The sequence below is a fragment of the Manis pentadactyla genome, chromosome 3 (assembly GCF_030020395.1).
Source record: "Manis pentadactyla isolate mManPen7 chromosome 3, mManPen7.hap1, whole genome shotgun sequence".
Classification (NCBI taxonomy): domain Eukaryota; kingdom Metazoa; phylum Chordata; class Mammalia; order Pholidota; family Manidae; genus Manis; species Manis pentadactyla.
This window is the reverse complement of record NC_080021.1, coordinates 154,242,002-154,255,017: the sequence shown is the minus strand read 5'-3', so window position 1 is coordinate 154,255,017 and position 13,016 is coordinate 154,242,002. Positions and strand designations below refer to the sequence as shown.

Below are 13,016 nucleotides of genomic sequence, written 5' to 3'. Positions count from 1 at the left end.
GGTGCGTCAAGTAGGTGGTTGGGAATGTGGATCTGGAACTCAGGACAGAGGTCTAGGGTACAGCTTCAGTTTGTTGAGACTCAGATCCACAGGAATTGGTGAGACTGAGGAGAGGGCCCAGGACTGGGGAACACTCACATTTTGAAATTACCTCCCAAGACCTTCCTTCATGGAGTTACTTCCCAGAGATAAAGCCAGCCGACGTATTCCCACATAATCTCCCATTGGCCTTCTGGTACCTACAGAGGAAATCCACACTCCACAGCTGCATCTGAGCCCTTTACAGTCCACCCCATTGGGCATGTCTTGACCTATCTCCTGCCATTATCTTCAGCACACACCAAACTCCAGCCACACTGACAGCATGTCCATCCCTGTTCCTTTCTGCCCATGCTGATCACTCTAAAACGTCTCCATTCCAGACACAGCTCTTTCATTGCCCTTCCCTGTGGTTCCAGTCAGTGACTACTAGACACTGCTGCCCAGGCCCCCCTCAGTGCCCTGCACTTACCTCTGTTATTATCATGATGATTTCTTTTGTAATAATTGTTTGCAGTTATGTCCTGCCAACTGTACCTTGAGCAGGAAGGGGACTTGCCCAGTCATCTTGACATCCATAGGGTCCCATGTAGTGCCTGGCACTTGGGGTCAAGAGATGTTATCACTTTTTTTCTTCTGAATTCTAAAATTGTTATAGACTTCCCAGAGAGAGATGTTCTTAAGCCTGCAGTTCCAGATCTGCAATTAGAGGTGAGATGTGTTGGGGCAGGATGGGGGGAAGGGGACAAGAAGGGGTGGAATTTGTACTTTGGATGTTCGACTTGCAGGAAGAGCACTCTGAAAGAGCTCAGTTAAGTTCTCTTGGCTTTTTCTGTTTCAAAGATGATAGTGATTATTTGTGTCTTCAGTCACTGTTTGACTCTTTGAAAGTTGGCTGTTAATGATTTGGCATCCTTAAGTCTCCATGTCTACTCATGGAAGAGCCTTAGCAATGAATTGAAAGAAGAGTCTTTTCCCAACTCTGTCACTTACAGGCTCTATGCTTTCCAGATATTGATCCAATGAAAAGCTGCCCCTAGATGGATACTAGTAATTGCCAGGAGAAGCAGGATTTGGGATTGATTGACAGTCCATTTCTCTTGCTTAGCACAGAGTAAGCACCCTTGTCTTTGTAACATGAACAAAAAAGGATCAATGATTTTTCAGGTTTCCTATTTCAAAGCAAGTGAGAGGGAATAATAACCTAGCAGTTTTATTTTTTTTACTACGGTATCATGAATATACAATCACATGAGCAACATTGTGGTTACTAGATTCCCCCCTTATCATGTCCCCACCACATACCCCATTACAGTCACTGTCCATCAGCATAGTAAAATGCTATAGAGTCACTACTTGTCTTCTCTGTGCTATATATACTGCCTTCCCCATGCCCCTCCTATGTTATGTGTGCTAATCGCAATGCCTCTTAATTCCCCTCAACCCTCCCTCCCCCAACCCCACCCTCCCCAGTCCCTTTCCCTTTGGTAACTGTTAGTCCATTCTTGGGTTCTGTGTTTTGTTCTTTCAGTTTTTGCTTTGTTGTTAAACTCCACAGATGAGTGAAGTCATTTGGTACTTGTTTTTCTCTGCCTGGCTTATTTCACAGAGTATAATACCCTCTAGCTACATCATGTTGTTGCAAATGGTATGGTTTGTTTTCTTCTTATGGCTGAATAATATTCCATTGTGTATGTGTACCACCTCTTCTTTATCTATTCATCTACTGATGGAAACTTAGGTTGCTTACATTTCTTGGCTATTGTAAATAGTGCTGCAATAAACATAGAGGTACATATGTCTTTTTGAATCTGGGATCCTGCAGTATTAGGGTAAATTCCTAGGAGTGGAATCCTGGGTCAAATGGTATTTCTATTTTTAGTTTTTTGAGGAACCTCCATGCTGCTTTCCATAATGGTTGAACTAGTTTACATTACCACCAGCAGTGTAGGAGGGTTCCCCTTTCTCCACAACCTCACCAGCATTTGTTGTTGTTTGTCTTTTGGATGGTGGCCATCCTTACTGGTGTGAGGTGATATCTCATTATGGTTTTAATTTGCATTTCCCTGATAATTAACAATGTGGAGCATCTTTTCATGTGCCTGTTGGCCATCTGAATTTCTTCTTTGGAGAAGTGTCTGTTCATATCCTCTGCCCATTTTTTAATAGGATTATTTGCTTTTTGGGTGTTGAGGCATGTGAGTTCTTTATATATTTTGGTATGGTAACCCCTTGTTTGATATGTCATTTGCAAATATATTCTCCCATATGGGAGGATGCCTTTTTGTTCTGCTGATGGTATCCTTTGCTGTACAGAAACTTTTTAGCATGACGTAGCTCCATTTGTTCAATTTTTATTTTGCTTCCCTTGCCCAAGGAGATGCATTCAGGAAAAAGTTGCTCATGTTTATATTCAAGAGATTTCTGCCTATATTTTCTTCTAAGAGTTTTATGGTTCCATGACTTACTTTCAGGTCTTTGATCCATTTTGAGTTTACTTTTGTGTATGGAGTTAGACAGTAATCCAGTTTCATTCTCTTGCATGCAGGTGTCCAGTTTTGCCAACACCAGTTGTTGAAGAGGCTGTCATTTCCCCATTGTATATCCATGGCTCCTTTATCATATACTAATTGACCATATATGCTTGGGTTTATATCTGGGCTCTCTAGTCTGTTCCATTGGTCTATGGATCTGTTCTTGTGCCAGTACCAAATTGTCTTGATTACTGTGGCTTTGTAGTAGAGCTTTAAGTTGGGGAGGGTTATCCCCCCCTGCTTTATTCTTCCTTCTCAGGATTGCTTTGGCTATTTGGAGTCTTTTGTGGTTCCATATGAATTTTAGAACTATTTGTTCCAGTTTGTTGAAGAATGCTGTTGGTATTTTGATAGGGATTGCATTGAATCTGTAGATTGCTTTAGGCAGGATGACCATTTTTACAATATTAATTCTTTCTACCCAAGAGCATGGGATGAATTTCCATTTATTAGTGTCCTCTTTAATTTCTCTCAAGAGTGTCTTGTAGTTTTCAAAGTATAGGTCTTTCACTTCCTTGGTTAGATTTATTCCAAGATGTTTTATTCTTTTTGATGCAGTTGTGGATGGAATTGTTTTCCTGAGTTCTCTTTCTGCTAGTTCATTGTTAGTGTATAGGAAAGCCACAGATTTCTGTGTATTAATTTTATATCCCACAACTTTGTTGAATTCAGATATTCTTATAATTTTGGAATGGTTTCTTTATGTTTTTTTTTATGTACAGTATTATGTCATCTACAAACCAGTGACAGTGGACTTCTTCCTTACCAGTCTGGATGCCTTTTATTTCTTTGTGTGGTCTGATTGCCGTGGCTAGGACTACCAGTACTATGTTGAATAAAAATGAGGAGAGTGGGCATTCTTGTCTTGTTCCCAGTCTTAGAGGAAAAGCTTTCAGCTTTTTACTGTTAAGTATGATGTTGGCTGTGGGTTTGTCATATATGGCCTTTATTATGTTGAGGTACCTCCATACCCATTTTGTTGAGAGTTTTTATTGTGAGTGGGTCTTGAATTTTGTCAAATGCTTTTTCAGCATCTATGAAGATGATCATGTGACTTTTGTCCTTTTTATTGATATAGTTCAAGACGTTGATGGATTTTCAAATGTTGTACCATCCTTGCATCCCTGCAATGAATCCCACTTGATCATGATATATGATCCTCTTTATGTATTTTTGAATTTGGTTTGCTAATATTTTGTTGAATATTTTTGCATCTATGTTCATCAGGGGTATTGTTTTGTAATTTTCTTTTTTTGTGGTATCTTTGCTTAGTTTTGGTATTAGAGTGATGCTGGCCTCATAGAAGGAGTTTGGAAATATTCCCTCCTCTTCTATTTTTTGGAAAACTTTAAGGAGAATGGGTATTATGTCTTCTCTAAATGTCTGATAATGTTCAGTGGTGAAGCCATCTAGTCCAGGGGTTTTGTTCTTGGTTAGTTTTTTGATTACTGATTCAATTTCATTGATGGTAATCGGTCTATTCAGATTTTCAGTTTCTTTCTGGGTCAGTCTTAGAAGGTTGTATTTTTCTATAAAGTTGTCCATTTCTTCTAGGTTATCCAGTTTGTTTGCATATAATTTTTTATAGTATTCTCTCATAATTCTTTGTATTTCTGTGGTGTCCATAGTGATTTTTCCTTTCTCATTTCTGATTGTTTGTGTGTATAGACTCTCTTTTTTTCTGGTAAGTCTGGCTAGGGGTTTATCTATTTTGTGTATTTTCTCAAAGAACCAGATCTTGGTTTCATTAATTTTTTTCTACTGTTTTATTCTTCACAATTTTATTTCTTCTCTGACTTTTATTATGTCCCTCCTTCTACTGACTTTGGGCCTCATTTGTTCTTCAACCTAGCAATTTTGAAAGCAGCTCCATCCCTCACAGCATCATGGAGGAGTGTAGACTTTAAAGCTGCTCTTAGGACCCAAAGCAGGCAATGGTGAAAGTACTGGCCCATACCCTCTTCTTCCTCCCTCCCTTCCTCAGCAGCAGTGGGCTGAGAAGGGAGTCTGGCCAGGATGGTCAGGCTGGCTCTACCTCTTATGAGCTCAGCCTCATACAAGGCACTTAATGCCTGAGCCCAGCAATACCACAGTGTGGTCTGAGTATACATCTGCCGATGTATGAGAAGGCACTTGGAAGATGGTAGTTGGCTGTGCAACTATTGAATTGCTACTTCGGTTGCTGGATCCCAGCTCACCTGCAGTGGAACTTAACCCCCGTGACAGCAAGGACTTGGCAGAAGTCAGAACTTAGTGAAGGAACAGATAGTGTTTCTACCTTCTCCATCTGGGATGTTGCTCAAGTTTGGAATTCCAAATGGCTTAGGGATTTATTCTGTCTTGACAGTAGTCCCTACTATTGAGTATTGAGGTGACAGATTGTTTTAAGCAGTGAAATTCTAACTTTTGTCCATTAAGGACATTTAAAAATAAACCCTATATCTAGAAAGAAAAAAACATTTTCTTTGCTTTCTATTATATTCAATAAAAATTAAAAGTTTTCTTGTAGCTGCTGTCTCTCAGTGTCTGATGGAATTTGAGGAAACTGTATTGGGCTTCGGAGCCCTTTCTCCCTGTCTCTCTCTGCCATTACACATTCTTGATTCTCTTCCCAGGCCAGTAGAATTCTCCTGGGGAAAGTGAGAGGTTATTCTCTCCAAGGGCACAGCATGCCACAGAATGGAGTGAGAGTGTGTCATGAAAGACAGCAGGATGAGGAAGGTGGAGTGGGCAAAGAATGTCCAGCTTTGTGTTATATGTGTTTGCAAGAAAATCATGGAAAAAGCTAAGCACAATCACCACAGTCCTCCTGCAAGATTATTTCCTTATTTTTAATATAATTATTATAAACTTGGAGACAAATCTATTCCACCATTCCATCCCCTCCTATGTGGATCACTTAATTTGGATCGTAACTGTAATATTATAAGTTAGGAGTGTCTTAAGGTTGTAAATATGAGAGAGATTTTGGAGCAGTGAAATTTAATTTGTGAAAAAAAGGATGGAGTCTTCTGAGATCCTGTTTGGTAAATGAAATATTTTTCAAGGAAGTATTCAATGTAATAAAAATGTTAAGTTTCTATTTCCTTATGGAATTTGGGGAATGCCAACTTAACATGCTTCGATGTTCCTCTCCATACTTTTTATTCATGCATTTATTTTTAAACAAGTTTTTTGTTTTGGGGTTTTGTTTTTTAGTATATTGGATGCTTCCATTGACATGTATATTGCTAAATTTGTATTTCTTTGGAATATGGAGGTCCTTAATTGTTTCAGGTCAGTTTATAGATGGGTGGGAAGAAACTGCCTAGTAAGATAAAGCTCTTGATTGATCTAACCAAGAAAATGGTGTCTTGCCCAAGCCTGATAGCCACTTAGAACAAAAGCAGATGTGACATATCTCAATGGGGCAGCTGTTGGCCCTCAGAATCCCTAATGGGGATATGTATATGGGATACATATATGGGCTGGTGCACAAGGCAGAGTCTGGACAGAGTGGGGGTACCAGAACACAGCTCTTTACCCTTAGGCTTTCATCCTCATGAAGGAAGAATTTAAAGTAACAATCTGCTTATAAATGGGAAATGTTACAATGCCCTTCCTGCTTATTGACCCAAACTTACCCTCACTAAGCTCACCCGGACCAGAGAGCCCTGGGCACCCAGTGGCTCAGGACTGTGTCTTTGGTCTCAACTTTCCAAGGCCCGAGAATGCATTTCGCCACATGTTCTCACTCAGTGAATAAACCTGGGCACCTATAGGTGTTAGACACCACAGATATAACAGTGAATACATGGCCTTGGCCTGTGGTCTCATGGAACCAAGCTGAAGGTCTGGACATTTTAGCACTGTTACTAATTACCTTTCAAAAGGACTACCCTAATTTTAGTCTTCCTCCAGCTGATTTAGGAGAGTACCAGTTCTCCCAGGTCCTCATTACAGTGAACACTGTTGTTTTTTTAAAAATCGTCACCAGCTGAAAGACATATGCACCCCTATGTTTATCGCAGCACTATTTACAATAGCCAAGAATTGGAAGCAACCTAAGTGTCCATCAGTAGATGAATGGATAAAGAAGATATGGTACATATACACAATGGAATATTATTCAGCCACAAGAAGAAAACAAATCCTACCATTTGCAACAACATGGATGGAGCTAGAGGGTATTATGCTCAGTGAAATAAGCCAGGCAGAGAAAAACAAGTACCAAATGATCTCACTTATCTGTGGAGTATAAGAACAAAGAAAACACTGAAGGAACAAAACAGCAGCAGAATCACAGAACCCAAGAATGGACTAACAGTTACCAAAGGGAAAGGGACTGGGGAAGATGGATGGGAAGGGAGGGATAAGGGAGAAAACGGGGCATTACCATTAGCACACATAATGTAGTGGGAGGAGGGGGGCTGGAGTGCTACAGAAAAGGCAGTATATACAGAGAAGACAAGTAATGATTCTGTAGCATCTTACTACGCTGATAGACAGTGACTGTAATGGGGTATGTGGTGGGAACTTGATAATAGGGGGAGTCTAGTAACCATAGTGTTCAAGTAATTGTACATTAATGACATAAAGAAACGTCTTCACCAGCTGAATACATGAAAAGGTTTTAATTTTCATTTTAATTTGCATTCACTTTTATCACTAGTAAGTTAGACCTTCTTTTTAATGATTTTTATTCATGTATATGTCATCTTTTGAAAATTACCTGTTTTTTTGTAAGAGCTGCTTATATTTTAAGGGCTTGCATTTTTGTTGCAAATGTTTTTCTGGTTTAAAATTTTGCCTGCTCTTTTTTTCGACTCAAGCTTTTATAAAGTCAAATTTGTCAATATTTCCTTTCAGGTTTTTGTATTTGCTCTCATTTTTAAATTTTGTGCTAGTAGGGCCTTGTTTTAATTATACTTATAATACAAGACTTCCCACTCATATTCTTAATTTTCAAAAATTTCCTGATGATATTTTTATATTTATTGCTCTAACTGAACTTTGGAATTTTAAGGTCATTGTCCCCAAAAAGATTTCTATTGTGATTTTTGTTGAAATTGTTTTAAATTTATTAATGAATTTAAAGAGAAGTAACATCTTTATTGAGTATTCTTTTTTAAGAATGAAATGTCTATACATTTATTGTCTTTTGTGCTCCTCAGTAAATTTTCATTTCCTTTGGAAATTTTGTATATATTGTTTTTTTGGTTGTTGTTGTTAAATATATTCCTGACTAACTTATTACTGGTATTTTTTTGTTGTGATTTTTTTTTCCTATTGTGAATAGGATTCTTTTTTTTCTCATTACATTTTCTAACTGAGAATGTGTAAGACCTTCATTTGTGTGAGTTTATTTTGTAACCTGCCAACTTGATTTCTAAAAACTTCTACTGGCCCGTGATTGATTCTTAAGTATTATAGGTAGCAGTCATATCATCTTTACATTTCTTCTTCTAAGCTGTATTTTGTATTTGGTTTTCTTGTTACCTTGAGCTTCCAAAACAGTATCAAAGAATCTTTGTGATAAAAGGACAGTCTTGTCTTATTCATGAATTTGAAGGACAAATGGCTTTTGTACTATTATCCAGAGTGTGTTCTTGGCACATTCAAGTTGTTAATAGGTATAGAAATAAAAACCCCTTGGTCAAATACATTTGAGAAGTTTCATTCTAGTACTTCTAATAATGTTGTCACTTAGCTCAAGAATTGTTTTCCATATTAAGAAAGTTTCTTTCTGATCCTACTTTTACTAAAAGTTTTTCAAGATCTAAATTGGATATTGACTTTTTATATAACTGAGTTAAGCACACCATAGAGAGGCAGCCATTTGAAACACAGCTTTTTGAGATACTCCCAAGCACTTGAAAATGATAAAACACTGTTTCTCTTAAAATATTAGTTAATTTAGATTTGGTATCAGTCCAGATGAATGGAGTTAATGGCAGTATTTGCTTATAGTTTGGGGCAATTTGTAGAATTTCTTATGATAGGCCTGCTGATTTTTCCCTATACCAGAGTAATCTGTGTGGAAATTATCCTGCGATTTAATGCAGTCCACAGACTGTTCTGAAATAGGCCAGTCGTTGAAGTCATTATCTTGAGAAAATTTGTTTTGAGCAAGAAAAAAAAAGGCTATAATTTCATACTACATTTGAGCTTCTGTTTCTTCATTTGTAAAATTTGTGTTTGGGGGTTGATGACAGCTAAGTGCCCTTTAAGTTTCTTGGGTTTCTTATGTTTGTTTTGTTTTTTGTTTGTTATTTGATTCTGTGATCATCCCCTGCAGCAACTGCTTTATTAAGGGCTAGAAAAAAGTAAAAGAGGAGGAAGTGAAGAGTGGGGAAGAGGTTACATTTTATTTCTCATCTTCTTTAAGAGAGTCTGAGCTGGTTTTCCACTGGTGCAAAGGCAATAATATCTTGCATATTTTCCCACCCTTCTTTAAACACCCTGTGGATTAGAAACTCAAATGACTCTATGGGTTTAAAAAGATTAATACTCTATGGGGAAAAGTGGATATTTTCCCTTTTTTCTGTGGCCCAGGGAAAATGAACACACCAGAAGATTTTATCAAAATTTAGTCATATGATGTAGTAAAATACATATAAGTTGTAGTGAAATAAACTTGTGTGCATAAAACATGACATATACCCCCACCCAACTTCAGTCCTGACATAACCAGTCTAAGGTGTAGAAGTGGTCATGTGAGAAGAAAATAAAGCTGAGTGCTGTGTGCCTGTTGGATTCAACTTTGGTTGTCCATAATCCAGAAAGGTCCTATAGAGACCATCTCCCATCCAGAGCGCCACACGAGCCCTCTTCAGTGTCAAACCCTTCACCTGTCCATCCACTCATTCATTCAACAAATGGTACACTGGGGCACATGCTGTGCCATCCATTGGGACCACAGAAAGGCAAACCAATCTCTTTAAGTATAGCTCAGTGCAAATTAGCAATGAAGAGTATCTTGGAAAATTATTTGTAAGCATTCAGTTTAAAGAGAGAGATATGCATCCGATAGTCATTTCCTTTGGTCTGACTTCAGTGTGTTTAAACTCACTGTGTACTAATGGGTAAGTGTGCCTTTTGCCTTAAAAACAAATAATGATATATCTCAAACCATGCCAGACAGGTCCCAGTAGAACACCCTGTTTATAAATAGACCCATCCTTTTGGAGCTAGTGGGGCAAAGAGTGGAAAGGTTGGAATGCTTGTGTAGACAGGATCTAAAAGTATCGAGAGTCTTTTTAAATGGATTTGTATTTTAGTTTCCTGTTGCTGCTGTAACAAATAACTGCAACCATAGTGCTTTAAGCAACACAAATTTATTATCTTGCAGTTCTGTGAGGTAGATATCCAACACACATCTCACCAAGCTAAAAATCAAGATGTCAACAAGGCTGTGTTCCTTTCTGGAATCTCTAGAGAAGAATCCATTTCCTTGACTTTTTCTACTTCTAGGGACCATTCCTTTACTCATGGCCCTTTTCTCCATCTTCGAAGCCAGCAATAGCCAGCTGAGGCCTTCGTTTTGAATCTCACCCTCTCTTTTGCCACTCTTAAGCACCCGTGTCCTTACATTGGGCCCTTCTGGATAATCCATGACAGTCTTCCCAGCTGAAGTTGAACTGATCAACAAACTTAATTACAACTGCAACCTTGTAAGGTAGCATTTTGCCTTCAAAGGTAACATACTCTGGTTTCGCAGGTTCTAGGATGATGCAAGGACATATTTGGGAGCCATTGTTCTGTAAAACAATAGAATTTATGAGTTCTCAGCACACCTAGAGTGCTTTTTTCTCAGAAGACATTGACTGTGGTCCTAAGGCACGGAGACTGTCTCATGTCTGTATTTTCTTCTCCTCCTCCCTCCACACCCCTTCTACCCAGTCCCCTATCTCAAACCAATGAGCATAATCAACATACCTCTGGGACCTAAATCTCCCTGTAATAAATTTACATAAATAAAATAATATTTTGCAAAGTGTTTAAGTATGAGACTGGGCTTCCAATGCGACTCAGAATGATTGGAAAGCAACTATGGCTCATGGTACTGCTGTAACATGAAGCAGTCAGTCTTTGAACACAGTTTTGAAAATCAAATTTTGAGCTCCCTGCTGGAAATAGTGTGGACAGTCTCCTTCATTTCCTGTATTATTATGCATCTCCCACTGTACCATTGGCCATGTTATTTCTTTGGTGTTTACAGAAGCAGGTCATGTTTATGTAGTATGTCCGGAAGGAGGAAATGATATATGGAAAATCTCTTTATATGTACCATGGCTCTGGTATTTTCCATCTTCAGCACACAGTTTAGGTAAACTTGAATGGATCTTTTTAATAGTTCTTTGAAAATAGAACATTAGCCATCCACAGCGCTTTACCCTTGGACAAAAAATAATAAGGGCATCGCCTCTGATGATAGGATTAGTTCTTTTTCTTGAAAGTAACTGCACGTCCTATGCATTTTTGCAGTTAACTGTTCAATTGAGAATAGTCACCATCACTCGAGGTGGAAATAGCAGAAATGATTCATCTAGAAAGGAGAAGGATTGTGGAGTGGGTGGAAGTGACATTTGTCTGCATTATATTCTTAGAAACTTAGACTCTTAGAGTTGGAAATACCTCTGATAAAACTTCATTAACATAGGAGGAAATAGAAGCCCAGATACTTACTTCAGCTGCAGCCAGCCACGAGTGTGCTGAGTGCGGCGGCAGATCTCGAGCTCCAGCTGCAGGTCTCTGGACCCTTAGCCTTTTCAGCACCCTGCACTCACCACCAGCACCTTTGACACCTGCACTGGGCTATTCACACACCATATGCCCCAGAGATGCCCTCCATGTTGATTTCCACTTTGGCTAACTCATGTACAGATGGTGAAATACTCCCTGTGTCATGTGCCCTTGAGAACTAGAGTGACATCTGCCGTGGAACACTGTCTCTCCTGTGTTTGAGTGGGCATGCACATGCACACGTGGAGGGCAGAGAGGGTGGGCAGGCTCCTTTACACACCACAGGATCAGGGCAAAGGTGGACAGAGTGCACATCTCTCATCTCTATCACTGGTTTTGGTTTTTCTTTGTTTTTAAATCACTTCCATACTTGCATTTTACATTGGCTTGATGAAACAAAATGTCAGTTTCACAACTGTGAGATTTAAAAATTGTTCTTGAGAAATCTAAAATACAAGGCATTGCATTGACATGGACAGCATATATGCAAACAACAAAAGAAGCATCGATGTGGTACACTGTCCTGCGGATAGAAGGGTAATTTATTGTGGACTATGTAGAGAGTTTTGCCCTCCAATGAAGTTGTGGTTTTCAACAAGAACTAATTTTGCCCATAGTTTGGCTTGTGAAATGAACCTCCCAGTACAGTATATGGCTTGGGAAAGTTCTATTGGCCAGTTGGGTGAGGGAATGCTTTTGCCCAACAGTCACAGAACTGCCACTGTGCACTCTCTCTCAGGTCACTGTTCTCAGTGACCAGAACTGAAAATCAGCTTCCCCCTGTTCTTCACACCTGTGGATTCTGTGGCTGAGGATTTAGGTATATTGTTTTTGTTTGGGGTCATGATACAGTTTGGATAACCAAACAGAATTAAGGAGGATGGTTAAGAATATAACGAATAAGGAATGCCTTATCTATTCCTTACAAAACAGCCCAATCTGGGAGCCCTGTAGCAGGGATCAGGCCTCAGCAAGGTCAAGTCTTGGAAAGGCCCCTATGGCAGCAGTGGTTGAAAAAGGAGTGGTGTCTGGGGAAGGAAGAAGTGGTTAGGAGGCTGCTGGCACCCTGCCTGTGTGCTCTGTTCTGCTCAGGGACTGAGTACAATAAAAATAATTTATATTTCCTGGTTCCTTTTTGATTTGAGAAAAAATTTCCATATTGTTTGGGTTTTTTCCCCATGGCCAGGTGGCTAAATTCCAAACAAACTAAATCATGAGAGAGAGATGCAGGTATTTCCGATCATGCTCATTCTGTAGGGCTGATGGCAGGTGGGTCCCACCCATGAAAACAACACTCCTCGAGCCTGCCGGGCCATCAGTGTGAGCAGCTAGGCTGCTCTGCATCAGGACCACCTGTGCTTTTGTCTCACAGCCTTGGTTGGTGGTGACTGATTAAAGAGACTGGGACCTCTGTCACTCACTGCAGTTCACAGTGAGACATTCTCCTCCTGGGAAAAGCTATTCTCTTACTGGACTGTAGAAATTTCCCCCAAGCCATATAATACCAGGTAGGTCTGTTTCACAAGGCAAACTATTTCTGATCAATCTCCTGTATAGCTTTCTAAAGCCAAGTATCAAATACTGGTGCTGGGAGAAGGTTGAAAGGATGCCCTATCAAAGTGGGTCTGAAGAGCAGAAGGGAGGTCTGGGTCAGAAGACAGAGGTCAGGAAAAGCTCAGGAATCAGCCAGGCCTTTTTTACAGCAGATTCGTGGAACAT

At 39.4% G+C, this 13,016-nt stretch overlaps 1 protein-coding gene across 5 annotated transcripts in view; it reads left to right on the top strand.

The window, feature by feature from the left end:
• Window positions 1-13,016, top strand: part of PIP5K1B (phosphatidylinositol-4-phosphate 5-kinase type 1 beta) — a 385,124-nt gene that overhangs the window by 134,057 nt on the left and 238,051 nt on the right. The gene's annotated exons all lie outside the window — the stretch shown is intronic.